General features: G+C 48.2%; 1 protein-coding gene across 4 annotated transcripts in view; it reads left to right on the plus strand.

Moving 5' to 3' along the window:
• Positions 1–12,165, plus strand: part of KCNJ5 (potassium inwardly rectifying channel subfamily J member 5) — a 71,347-nt gene that overhangs the window by 43,190 nt on the left and 15,992 nt on the right. For all 4 annotated transcript variants that reach the window (XM_068160000.1, XM_068160003.1, XM_068160002.1 and 1 more), the window contains one exon: positions 868–1,042. The gene's annotated coding sequence lies outside the window, so the exon portion shown is untranslated. The remainder of the gene's footprint in view (positions 1–867; positions 1,043–12,165) is intronic.

Here is a 12,165-nt window from a genome sequence, read left to right on the forward strand (position 1 = left end):
ATCAATGATTAAAAAGAAAAAGCTAAAAGGAAGAAAGAAGGAAAGACAAAGAAAACCTCTGAAGAGCTTTGGGAGCATTCCCTGGGACCAGCGGGATCAAACAGCACAACTCAGTCAGCCAACACTATTTCAACAGCTCGATGGTTGACGAGCAAGGGAAAGGAATCACCCTCTCCCTCCTCTCCTCACTTAGCCCAAATTCCTTGCTCCAGCCCGGAAGAGAATTTCCATGCTGCTGCTGCTGAAGATGTAGATGTGAAACCTGCAGCTTCTGCTTTCTCCCTCTCCTCCTCCTCCTTGTTTTAAAACAAGAACACAGCCTTCCCGAAATCCTATCCCATAAACCGGGAAAGGAGAAGCCAGGAGAGAGGAGAAGCTGCCACGGGGAGGAGAAACAAACCTACAGCTTAGGGGGCTGACAGGGAGGGTAAAACCCGTGGTGAGGGGAGGGAGCACAGTGCCTGATTATCTGCGGGCTCCGAGCACGCCTCTTCCCCCCCACCCCCCCGCCCCGATCCAGCCTTTTCTGTGCACATCAGCAGCTCAAACCCCTCCCTGCCGGGCTTCCCTTCCTGCAGCCCTTCCCTTCGCTGCTCATTCCGAGCGGATCATGCTCCCCATCACATGCTCTCCTCTCCCTCCCCTCTCCCTTAGCGCTTTCCAAAGCCTTATCCCACCGGGAATGCAGACGCCGGACAGACAGAAGTAGCCCTGCGGCGGCGGAGGGCGAGGGTTTGTAGCCCATGTGGCAGCGCTGAGAGAGCGAGAGAAATCAGGGTCACCCAGGGCTAGGGAAACCAGGGATACCCAGGGACAGGGCGTGTGCATCCAAACCTCCAGTGCCACATCAATGTTTTCTAACGCCAGGCAGAGGGAAGAACGAAGGGGAGATCCCAAGGACCAGAAGACGACCCCAGCTCTCTGGTGATGGCATGGACCGGACACTTCTCCAGCAGCTTCTTAACCTACCTCTCAGTCCTGTCACCATCCAGCATCCCCGAAGCACCACGGCACAAGGCTGATGCAGAGCTGCTCTTAGCAAGTAAGTTGCCTGCTTTTGGTTTGTTCTCCCACTTTCTTTTCTTCTCTGGTTGCAAAGGACCAGGAGCCCAAAAGGCAGGAGGACAAGTGGCTGAAGTATTAGGTCAGCTCAACACCAGATTTCTCTCCCCTGCCCTGCTGGGGTGCAAGCTGGAGATGTGCTGCTGTCTAACTTAGCAGCTGCTAGGGAACTCCGGGGGGAGCTGGGGATTTAGATGCTGATCTTGGACAAAGGCACTGTCAGATCTGCTAAAGGTGTTCTGCAGGAAAAGATGCTTGAAATGATCAACTGTTCAGCTACCAGATTAGTGGAGATCACTGGGATATAATGGGCAGGGGGAGGGGGACTGAGCAGTGAGCAGCCCTGAATTGCACAGAGTGACTCCATAATCCTCACCTGCAGTCAAAGATTAAACTCTTTTGTAATTAAGATGCTTATTAGTCAGCTTGGGGTTTAAAGAGCCCTCACAGTGTAGTCTCCAGACAATGAAGTTGCATCTTCAGGCAGTTTTATGCCCTGGGAATCTCTGGGAGGTTTTATGGCTCTGGGAGGTAGGAACAAGACTGGTTGCTGTTTATTATTATCATTATTACTGTTATTATTATTGTTATTATTTTCAATGTCCTGCTGCATCAGTCCAAAAGGTGCCCAGAGTTCTCCCTTTTGAATGAGTTCTCCCTTTTGAATTAGGCTGGGAATAACATGCTGGCTTCGAGACATCATATCCCTTGTTTGCTTTGGACCTGAGAGTTCCAGGAACCAAGTGAGAGCTGGCACAAAGTGTCCCTGTCCCAAGACACAAAGCCTACCTTTGGACTTTGGGGGCTCTGTCACCCAGCAGGTCCTTCCTCCTTCCCCCTTTTTTATAGACAGCTACCTTGGATTTAGAACAGAGTAGCTCAGAGGGAAACCAAAGTGGCTTAGCTCACTATTTCTCAGACCAATTCAAGCAACCAGTGTCTTCTGTAGCATGTTGGACTTGATGATCTCTGAGGTCTTTTCCAACCTTATTGATTCTAAGATCCTGTGTCTGAAGTGTGCCTGGCAGCTGGGGGAGTTACTTCACTTCTGGGGTTCAGTTCTTTCCTCCACTGTTCCTACTAAGTTGGAGATAAAGGATCAGGATCGTTTCTGCTTCCCAGGAGAGAGAAAATTCTCCATCTCTGGAAGGTTCCAACCCAGTTACTTAAAGACACTGAAAAAGGCAGAGTTTGGGGACAGATATGCTCTGAAACAAATCTCTGGACAATTCTACATGAGTCACCCACTGGCTGTTCAGTCTGGGGTCAGCAGAGCACCTTGGACACTTGTGATGAGCATAGGCACTTAACCAGCAGCTGGGTACTAGGTAGGTCAGTTTGCCTCTCTCTGGCTCATCTTCTCTTGCCTGCACAGTGGCCTCAGCAGCACTGTTGAACATTTTGGGGCAGAAGGAGCCTGTATTGGGTCAGTCCAGCTTTGAACAGCTTGGATGCAAGTTACAGGAGAAGTGTGGAGTGGTATTAACATCCTTCAACTGTATCTTTGGGTTACCTGGTGATTCCCAGTTGCCATACTGGTGAAATATCCAACCAGTGGAGAACCTTCACATTCCTGGGGCAGGATTTTCTCCTAGTATCGAGCTTCTGCTTTCCCCAATATTTGGTGTGTGCTGTGGGTGAGTAGCCAGTATCAGGAGAAATAAGAGTGTCTCCTCCAGACAAAAGTGTCTCTGTCTTTGTGTTGTGTTGGATGAAAGAGGAAGGTCAGATTTTCAATGACACCATGAGGTGCCCCTAAAAATAGAGGCTGGGTTAAAGGGACAGAGACAGAGAGTGCACCCAGGCAGAGTCACTTCTCTGGAGTTGGAAGGCTCAAACTGGTTGATTTTCAGGCTTTATCTGTTGGTAAAGACAATCTAACCTATTCAAGACTGAGGAGTACAATATTGTGATCAGATCCTTTGCACATGGAGTTTTCATGCCTATCTTCTTTAATTCCATGAAGTATAAGGTCATTAAGTGGAAGGTACATGGATTATACCCTCCCATCCACCTAGGCATGGAAACTGTGGTGCATCACAACCTGAATGGAGGCTGGACTGAGGTAGGTGTTGGTTACTTCTCACAAGGAACTAGCAGTAGGAGAAGAGGAAATAGCCTCAACAGGCACCAGGGCAGGTTTAGGTTGGAGATAAGGAACAATTCCTCTCTAGCAAGAGCGGCCAGGCATTGGAACAGGCTGCCCAGGGAGGTGGTAGGGTCTCCATCCCTGGAGGTGTTCAAAACACATGTGGCCATGGCACTCTGGGACATGATTTAGTGGCCATGGAGGTGTTGGGTTGATGGTTGGACTCAGTGATCTTGGAGGTCTTTTCCAGCTGTAATGATTCCATGATTCTATCATGTAGCAGATATCCCTTGTGCTGTGGAACCCCCACGTCCTCCAATCCCTGTCCTACAGCAAATCCCTCTCCTAGAGCAAATCCCTCTAGCCTGGGCTCATGCTGATGTCTCATGAGGCATTTTCCAACTTTCAGCATTTTTTTCAAGCACTTCCTTGTTCCACAGACCTTAATACATAAATAAATAACATTTCAAAGCATGTGATGCCTGCACTGAACACTGTGAGACATCTGGGAGTGGAAGGAGGGGACACATTTCCACCTCTCAACTGACAATGAAAAGGGCTCAGGGATATCAGAGCTGTGATTATCCAGCACTGCTGGGGAGAAGAATAGATTGTGAGATAATTAGCAGATAAAAGTGAAGTGCAAACGTCCAAAAGCTCTGTTTTGTTTCATATTAGCTTCCTACCCAGTGAGATTTTCTTACAAGATGTTTTCTTTTGAAGCCTGAACACCTTCTGGTTTGGGATTTCTCAGCTTAATGAACTCCTAGCAGACAGGAGCCCTCATCAGCCCAGCTCCATAACGAGAACAAAGTCATTCTGCTTCATTAGCAAGTGTCTAACAAATCATCAGCCACCCTTTGTGGTGTGATACAAGTGAGAGGCATCTTCCCCCTCCAGTGCTGAGTGAGGTTATGCTCTGAACAGCAATTGCTGGGATGAGGGAACTTTGGAAGCACACATTCATTAGTGAAGTGCCACAAGTCTCCCTCTGCCCTAGCTAAACAGCTCTAGGACTCTCAGCCTTTCTTCCTCACAGAGGTGCTCCAGGTCCTTCAGTGTCCTGGACTCTCTCCAGCAGTTTCCTGCCTCTCTTGAACTGGGAAGCCCAGAACTGGACACAATACTCCAGGTATGGCCTCTCCAGGGCAGCAGGGAGTGGGAGGAGAACCTCCCTCAGCCTGCTGGCCACACTCTTCTTAATGCACCTTGTGAGACCTTTGGCCTTCTTGGCCCCAAGGCCACACTGCTGCCTCATGGACAACCATCAGCACTCCCAGGTCCTGCTTCTGCAGAGCTGCTTCCCAGCAGGTCAGCCCTCACCTGTCCTGGAGCAGGGGATTGTTCCATCTCAGGTTTATTCTCATAATGCACAAACCCATGGACCTCAGGTTGAAAACAAATCCCAGCATTAGTTTTAGACAAGCAATGACAAATCCCTGCCTCCAGGCTCCTTCTGCATGCCCCTTTAGACCTCTGCAGAAGAAAATTCAGTCTCCACCTAAACTTGCATTTACTTCAGCAAGATCAGTGATGAGTTAAAGTGGAATCATAGTCAGCAAAGGAAAGAAGTTTCTTGCAGCCTTTTCTAGTTTCACCTTCCTAGAATCATAGAATCAATAAGGTTGGAAAAGACCTCAGAGATCATCAAGTCCAACCTGGAACCCAACACCTCATGACTACTAAACCATGGCACCAAGTGCCACGTCCAGTCCCTTCTTGAACACCTCCAGGGATGGGGACTTCACCACCTCCCTGGGCAGCACATTCCAATGGCTAACAACTCTCTCTGGGAAGAACTTTCTCCTCACCTCCAGCCTAAACTTCCCCTGGCACAGCTTGACACTGTGTCCTCTTGTTCTGGTGCTGCTTGCCTGGGAGAAGAGACCAACTCCCACCTGGCTACAACCTCCCTTCAGGCAGTTGGAGAGAGCAATGAGGTCTCCCCTGAGCCTCCTCTTCTCCAGGCTAAGCAACCCCAGCTCCCTCAGCCTCTCCTCACAGGGCTGTGCTCCAGACCCCTCCCCAGCCTCATTGCCCTTCTCTGGACACCTTCAAGAGTCTCAATATCCTTCTTAAATTGAGGGGCCCAGAACTGTACATAGGACTCCAGGTGTGACCTAACCAGTGCTGAGTACAGAGTTCAGCCAATTTCTATCCTGAAGACCTGGAGCTATCAGGAGGTACATCAGCTCTGTCAGGCAGAGCTTGTAGGCAGCTTTGCCAGCCAATGCCTCCTGGAGACACCTAACCCCAGCTTGACTCTTCTTCAGCAAATCTCAGAGTCCTAAATGTCACCCTGTCATCTGGGCAAAAGCTGAGCAGCAGCAAGCCTGATTAAAAAACAACCCTCTTTGCAGGGTTGATAATGCACTGACTCACCTCTCCTTTAGCCTCTCCAAAAGGAAAGCAACATTGTACAAAAGTGACATTTTTATGATCCTGGCCTCCTTGAACCAAAGATGGTAAATTCCAGAGGAACAGGACAGTGCCTGTGACTAAAAGAGGCAGTTTCACCTCATGGATCTCTTGCCTGTGGGCTGTGATTTACAAATGGAAGCCTAAATCTCCATGAGACGCTTGCATGGAGACCTAGCAGAGATGATTCTGCTGGATAGCAGGCAGTGGCTGTCTCTTGTACAGTGAAGGAGTCAACCCAACCCTTCTGTAGCCACCATGCTTCATTTATAGCATCTTCCCATTGCTGCTGAAGTTTCCCACAGAACTTAACAATGATAAGGGATTGGCAGCAAATTGCCTGGCAGATTCCCATGTCTAGGAGCCCCCAGACCATTTTTATCCATTTTAAAGCTGGGGAACTATAAAGCAAATCGAAGCCAAAGATGAATCTGTTTAATTCTTTTCACTAGCCACATGCTGAGGTTGTGCTTTAGGCTGGATGTTAGGAGGAAGTTCTTCATAGAAAGAGAGATTGGCCATTGGAATGTGCTGCCCAGGGAGGTGGTGGAGTCACCATCCCTGGAGGTGTTTAGGAAGAGACTGGATGGGGTGCTTGGTGCCATGGTTGAGTTGATTAGATGGTGTTGGGTGATAGGTTGGACTTGGTGATCTCAAAGCTGTCTTGCAACCTGGTCTATTCTATTCTATTCTATTCTATTCTATTCTATTCTATTCTATTCTATTCTATTCTATTCTATTCTATTCTATTCTATCCTATTTATGATGGGAGAGCAGAAGGCTCTGGAGGTGCTGCAGCATGTCCAGAGAAGGGCCACAATGATGGTCAGTGCTCCTCTCCTATGGAGACAGACTGAGGGAGTTGGAGCTGTTCAGTCTGGAGAAGAGAAGGCTCCAAGGAGACCTTATTGTGGCCTTCTAAGATCTGCAGGGGGCTACAAGAAAGCTGGGGAGGGACTTTTGAGGGTGTCAGGGAGTGATAGGACTGAGGGGATGGAGTAAAACTAGAAATGGGTAGATTGAGATTGGATGTTAGGAAGAAGTTCTGCACTATGAGGGTAGTGAGAGCCTGGCACAGGTTGCCCAGGGAGGTGGTGGAAGCCTCATCCCTGGAGGTTTTTAAGGGCAGGCTGGATGTGGATCTAGCATGAGGGGAGTTGGAACTGGATGGTCATTGAGGTCTCTTCCAAGCCTAACAATTCTATGATTAAACCTTAGGAGAAATCACACTGCCACCAAAGCTGTCAGCAAAGTTCTCATTCAGCAGGAGAGTTCCTGTTTTAATGGACCCTGGTAAGATCTTCTGAAGGTTTCCAGGAAGATCTCCCTTGACCTCTTGCTAAAGATCAACAGCATTAGAGCTTTGGTACTGCCAGTCCCTTGAGTGGGTTTTTCAGTTGCAGCAGGTTCCACCACACACACTCATCAATCACAGTGATATTTCTAAGGGTTTATGGCTTTTGGATTGTTTTGGGGTGGGGTGGGTTGTGTTTCTTTTTGCCTTCTGTTCTCTTCTTTTTAATATGTTTCAAGATCTTTGTGGTTTCTTTGAGCCTGAGCCACAAAGCCTCCCACTATAAATCAATGTCCTGAAATCAATGGTGCTCTCTCACACAGGGTAAACAAAACTCAGTTTCAAGGATCATTTTAGAATGAAATCAGCTTTGAAACAACCCTTTCTACACTGACCACATGCACCACATGCCTGCTTTCACTTTCCTGCACAGGCTGCTCACAAACCTTTTACAGAGTCACAGATTGCATTACGTTGGAAGGGACCCTCCAAGGTCGTCAGGTCCAATCCTCCTGCAGTCAGCAGGGACACCTCCAACTAGATCAGGCTGCCCAGGGCCACATCAAGGCTGATCTTATTTGTTTTCAGGGATGGTGACTCCACCAGCACCCTGGGTAGCCTGCTGCAGGATTTCTCATTGTAAAGAGCTTCCTCCTGATGGCCAACCTAAATCTGCCCTCCTCCAGTTTCACAGAATCACCAAGGTTGGAAGAGACCTCAAAGATCATCAAGTCCAACCTGGCACCACAGACCTCATGGCTAAACCATGGCACCAAGTGCCACATCCAATCCCCTCTTGAACACCTCCAGGGATGGGGACTCCACCACCTCCCTGGGCACCACATTCCAATGGCTGACAGCTCTCTCTGGGAAGAACTTTCTCCTCACCTCCAGCCTAAACTTCCCCTCAGTTAAAAACTTCTAGTCCAAATGGAGTAATTTCAGATTGATCAGGAGATACTCAGAGCAAAAGTAATATTCTAAGAGTGGTCAGGCTTTGGAACAGGCTGCCCAGGGTGGTGGTGGAGTCCCCATCCCTGGAGGTGTTCAAAAACACATAGATATGGCACTTAAGGACATGCTTTAGTGGACATGGTGATGTTGGGTTGATGGTTGGACTTTATCTTAGAGGTCTTTTCCAACCTTAATGATTCTGTAATTCTATGATTCATGCCCCACCTCCCTGGGCAGCCTGTTCCAGTGCCTGGCCACTCCTGCAGGAAAGGAATTGTTCCTAATCTCCAACCTCCTCTGGCACAATTTCAGGTCATTTCCTCACGTCCTATCACTTGTTACTTGGGAGAAGAGACTAACCTCCACCTGGCTCCAATCTCCTTTCAGGAAGTTGTAGAGAGCAATGAGGTCTTCCTTCAGCCTCCTTTTCCTCTTCTCCAGACCTTTACTCCAGACCCTTGCCAAGCTTTGTCACCCTTCTCTGTACCCAGTCCAGCCTCTCAAGGTATTCTTGGAGTGAGAGCCCCAAAACTGAACCCAGTACTCAAGGTGTGGCCTCCCCAGTGCTGAGTCCAGGGGGGCAATCACTTCCCTGCTCCTGCTGGCCACACTGTTGATGACCCAGGCCAGGATGCTGTTGGTATTTTTGGCCAGCTGGACACACACTGGCTCATCTTCAGTGGTGCCTGAACGTGCACCCTGTGCAGTGAGGCTAGCAAACCCGTTTCCTCCTCACTTAGGATCCCAGCATCATTAATCCCCTGTTATTTACCCCCTTTCTGTGGCTGCACTGGCTCAGCCCTGCCCCCAAACCCTTCAAAGCAGGCAAACGTGCCAGCAGGAAGCAGCTTTGGGCCGGGGCTGTGGGCAGATGGCTGGACTCCCTGGTGAGCAGAGCCAGCAGGGCTGCTTCCAGCAACAGGCTCTGGCTGCTTCGTTGGAGGGATGATTGATGGTGACTTATACAAGGGCTACAAGTAATTTTTTTGCTGTTAACCAGACTTGGCTGGGGTGGAATGGAAGTGGAAATTTGTTGCATCATTTATTCATCCTGCCTCCCTGCTTCCTCCCCGCCCACCCTTCCGTGCTCTTTAATACCGAAAAGATGAAGCCACTTTGCTCAGTCTTCAAATTGTCTCTCCCAGGATACTCTTAATTGTCTCTCTACACCTCTTCTCATTCACAGAGGCGTAAGGAGATTAAAGATAGAGGGAGCAGTAATAGATTTAGTTAGGTTTTAATGGGATTTGCAGAGGACAATGCGGGGAACGAGCGGCACGGAGAATATTGCTGCTCTACCTTTCATATCCCTAAGGCTTCCTGATTAGTCCTTCACAGAAGGTTTGGCTGTGCCCTGCATCCAGAGCTGAGACTCCTGGTTGGTTTTTTTTTTCATGGAGCAGGGTTTAAAGGAGCAGATAATGATCCCTGTAAGCAGGATGCTACGTTACAGAAGCGTGGAATCACAAAATCACTGTGCTTGGAAAAGACCTCCGAGATCACCCAGTCCAACCATCAGCCCCACACCACCGTGGCCACTATGCCATGTCCCAAAGTGCCATGGCCACATATCTTGTTAGCACCTTCAGAGTTGGTGACTCCACCACCTCCCTGGGCAGCCTGTTCCAGTGCCTGACCACTCTTGCAGCAAAGAAATTCTGCCTCATCTCCAACCTAAACATTCCCTGGTGCAATTTGAGGCCATTTCCTCTTGTTCTGTCACTAGTGACTAGGGAGAAGAGAGCAAACCCCACCTCACCTCAACCTCCTTTCAGGTAGAATAGAATAGAATGGAATGGAATGGAATGGAATGGAATGGAATAGAATAGAATAGAATAGAATAGAATAGAATAGAATAGAATAGAATAGAATAGAATAGAATAGAATAGAATAGAATAGAATAGAATAGAATAGAATAGAATAGAATAGAATAGAATAGAATAGAGTAGAATAGGATGGAAATAGTATTCATAGTATCCATAGTATCATTCAGGGTTGGAAGGGACCACAAGAATCATCTAGGTCCAACCCCCCCTGCCATGGGTAGGGATACCCCTATCCTACCCTGTAGGATAGAATAGAATAAGATGGGAATAGGATAGGATAGGATAGGATAGGATAGGATAGGATAGGATAGGATAGGATAGGATAGGATAGGATAGGATAGGATAGGATAGGATAGGATAGGATAGGATAGGATAGGATAGGATAGACCAGGTTGGAAGAGACCTTCGAGATCATCGAGTCCAACCTATCACCCAACACCACCTCATCAACTAAACCATGGCACCAAGCACCCCATCCAGTCTCCTTCTAAACACCTCCAGTGATGGTGACTCTACTACCTCCCTGGGCAGCACATTCCAATGGCCAATCTCTCTCTCTATGAAGAACTTCTTCCTAACGTCCAGTCTAAACCTCCCCTGGCACAGCTTGAGACTGTCCTCTTGTTCTGGTGCAACCCCAGCTCCCTCAGCCTTTCCTCACAGGGCTGTACTCCAAACCCCTCCTCAGCTTTGTTGCCCTTCTCTGGACACCTTCCAGCAACTCAACATCTTTCCTAAACTGAGGAGCCCAGAACTGGACACAGGACTCGAGGTGTGGCCTAACCAGCACTGAGTACAGGAGCACAATGACCTCCCTGCTCCTGCTGGCAAAACTCATTTCAGGCATCATTTTGGACTAGTTTGTCCCTTGTTGATTGGAGTTTTGTGTGTGGACAGCAGGACCTTCCAGAGCTGCCTGTTCAAAGTGTCTGGAGCACTTGTCTGAGGTCAGCTGAAGTGATGGGGTGGCTGATTGTTGCTGGATAGGGATGGGGAGAGGGTGACGGTCAGAGCAACCAAGATAAAATGCAAGCAGAGCATAGAGAAAGACAAAAGAGTCCTTTTATTCCAGCAAGCAACACATATTTGTGTCTATCTTGTTAGTGTGGCTGCATGTGATTGGTTAACAGACTCTTCTCAAGATTCTCATGGGTTAGTGATGGCATTGCTATAGTTACTTGTTAAGCTAGTTCAGGTGGCCTCCTATCTTATCTTGTGGTTTCTCATCCTCCAACATCCACTCCAAGGGAGTTTCCAGCTTCTCATGGGAACACAGTGATGTTTTCTCACCAGAGCTCTTTAGAAGCTCCACAGATTCATCACAATCCCCCACAGCTGATGAACAGTCAGCCTGGATGCCTCACACCTTCAGACACCTAATCCAAGTCGTCCATTCAAAGCCTGTCTCACAACTGGAGCTCAGGCTCCCAGAAGAATTTGTGGAGGGGGAGGCTGGGTACCTCCAGAAGGGTGATTCAGCACTCCTGAAGTGGGAACCATCCCTGGAGGAGCCTTTCTCTGCTGACTGCAAGGGAAACCTTCATGCATAATTCAGACTTCTGTGGGCTTTAGGTAGACAAGTGGTGCTCAGCAGTTTCTATCCATGCCTGAGCTTTCTCTTGGTGTGCACCCAAAACCTGAGGCATCAAAAGGCTCCAGTCCCTCGTGAAGATACATCTTGATGTAGCTTTACTTTCATCCTGGTTGTGATCTCAAGCAGCTTTTGGGTAGGGGAAAAAAAATATGATGGGAATGGAAAAAAGTATTGGGAGTGGAAAAATCTGATGGGAATGGGAACAAAAACTAGAAATGGGGAGATTCAGATTGGAGGTTAGGAAGAAGTTCTTCCCTGTGAGAGTGGTGAGAGACTGGCACAGGTTGCCCAGGGAGGTGGTGGAAGCCTCATCCCTGGAGGTTTATAAGGTCAGGCTGGATGTGGTTCTGGGCAACCTGCTGTAGTGTGAGGTATCCCTGCCCATGGCAGGGGGGTTGGAACTGGCTGAGCCTTGAGGTCCCTTCCAACCCTAACAATTCTATGATTCTATAATCCGAGGACCACAAAAAAAAAAAAAAAAACAACCCCAAAAAAAAACCCCAACCAAACAAAACCCAAGGAATCAAACCCCACCAAACCCAAAGAAACAAAAATCAAACAAAAAACCTCAACCACCAAGCCCCAAAAAACACAACCAACCAAACACCAAAAAAAGAACAGAACAGAATAGAACAGAACAGGACATAACAGAGTAGAGTAGAGTAGAGTAGAGTAGAGTAGAGTAGAATAGAATAGAATAGAATAGAATAGAATAGAATAGAATAGAATAGAATAGAATAGAATAGAATTAACCAGGTTGGAAAAGACCTTCGAGATCATCAAGTCCAACCTAGCACCCAACACCATCTGATCAACTAAACCATGGCACCAAGCACCCCATCCAGTCTCCTCCTAAACACCTCCAGTGATGGGGACTCCACCACCTCCCTGGGCAGCACATTCCAATGGCCAATCTCTCTTTCTATGA

Source organism: Melanerpes formicivorus, unplaced genomic scaffold, assembly GCF_026170545.1.
Source record: "Melanerpes formicivorus ecotype bairdi unplaced genomic scaffold, bMelFor1.0.p_v2 SCAF_47, whole genome shotgun sequence".
NCBI classification, from domain to species: Eukaryota; Metazoa; Chordata; class Aves; order Piciformes; family Picidae; genus Melanerpes; species Melanerpes formicivorus.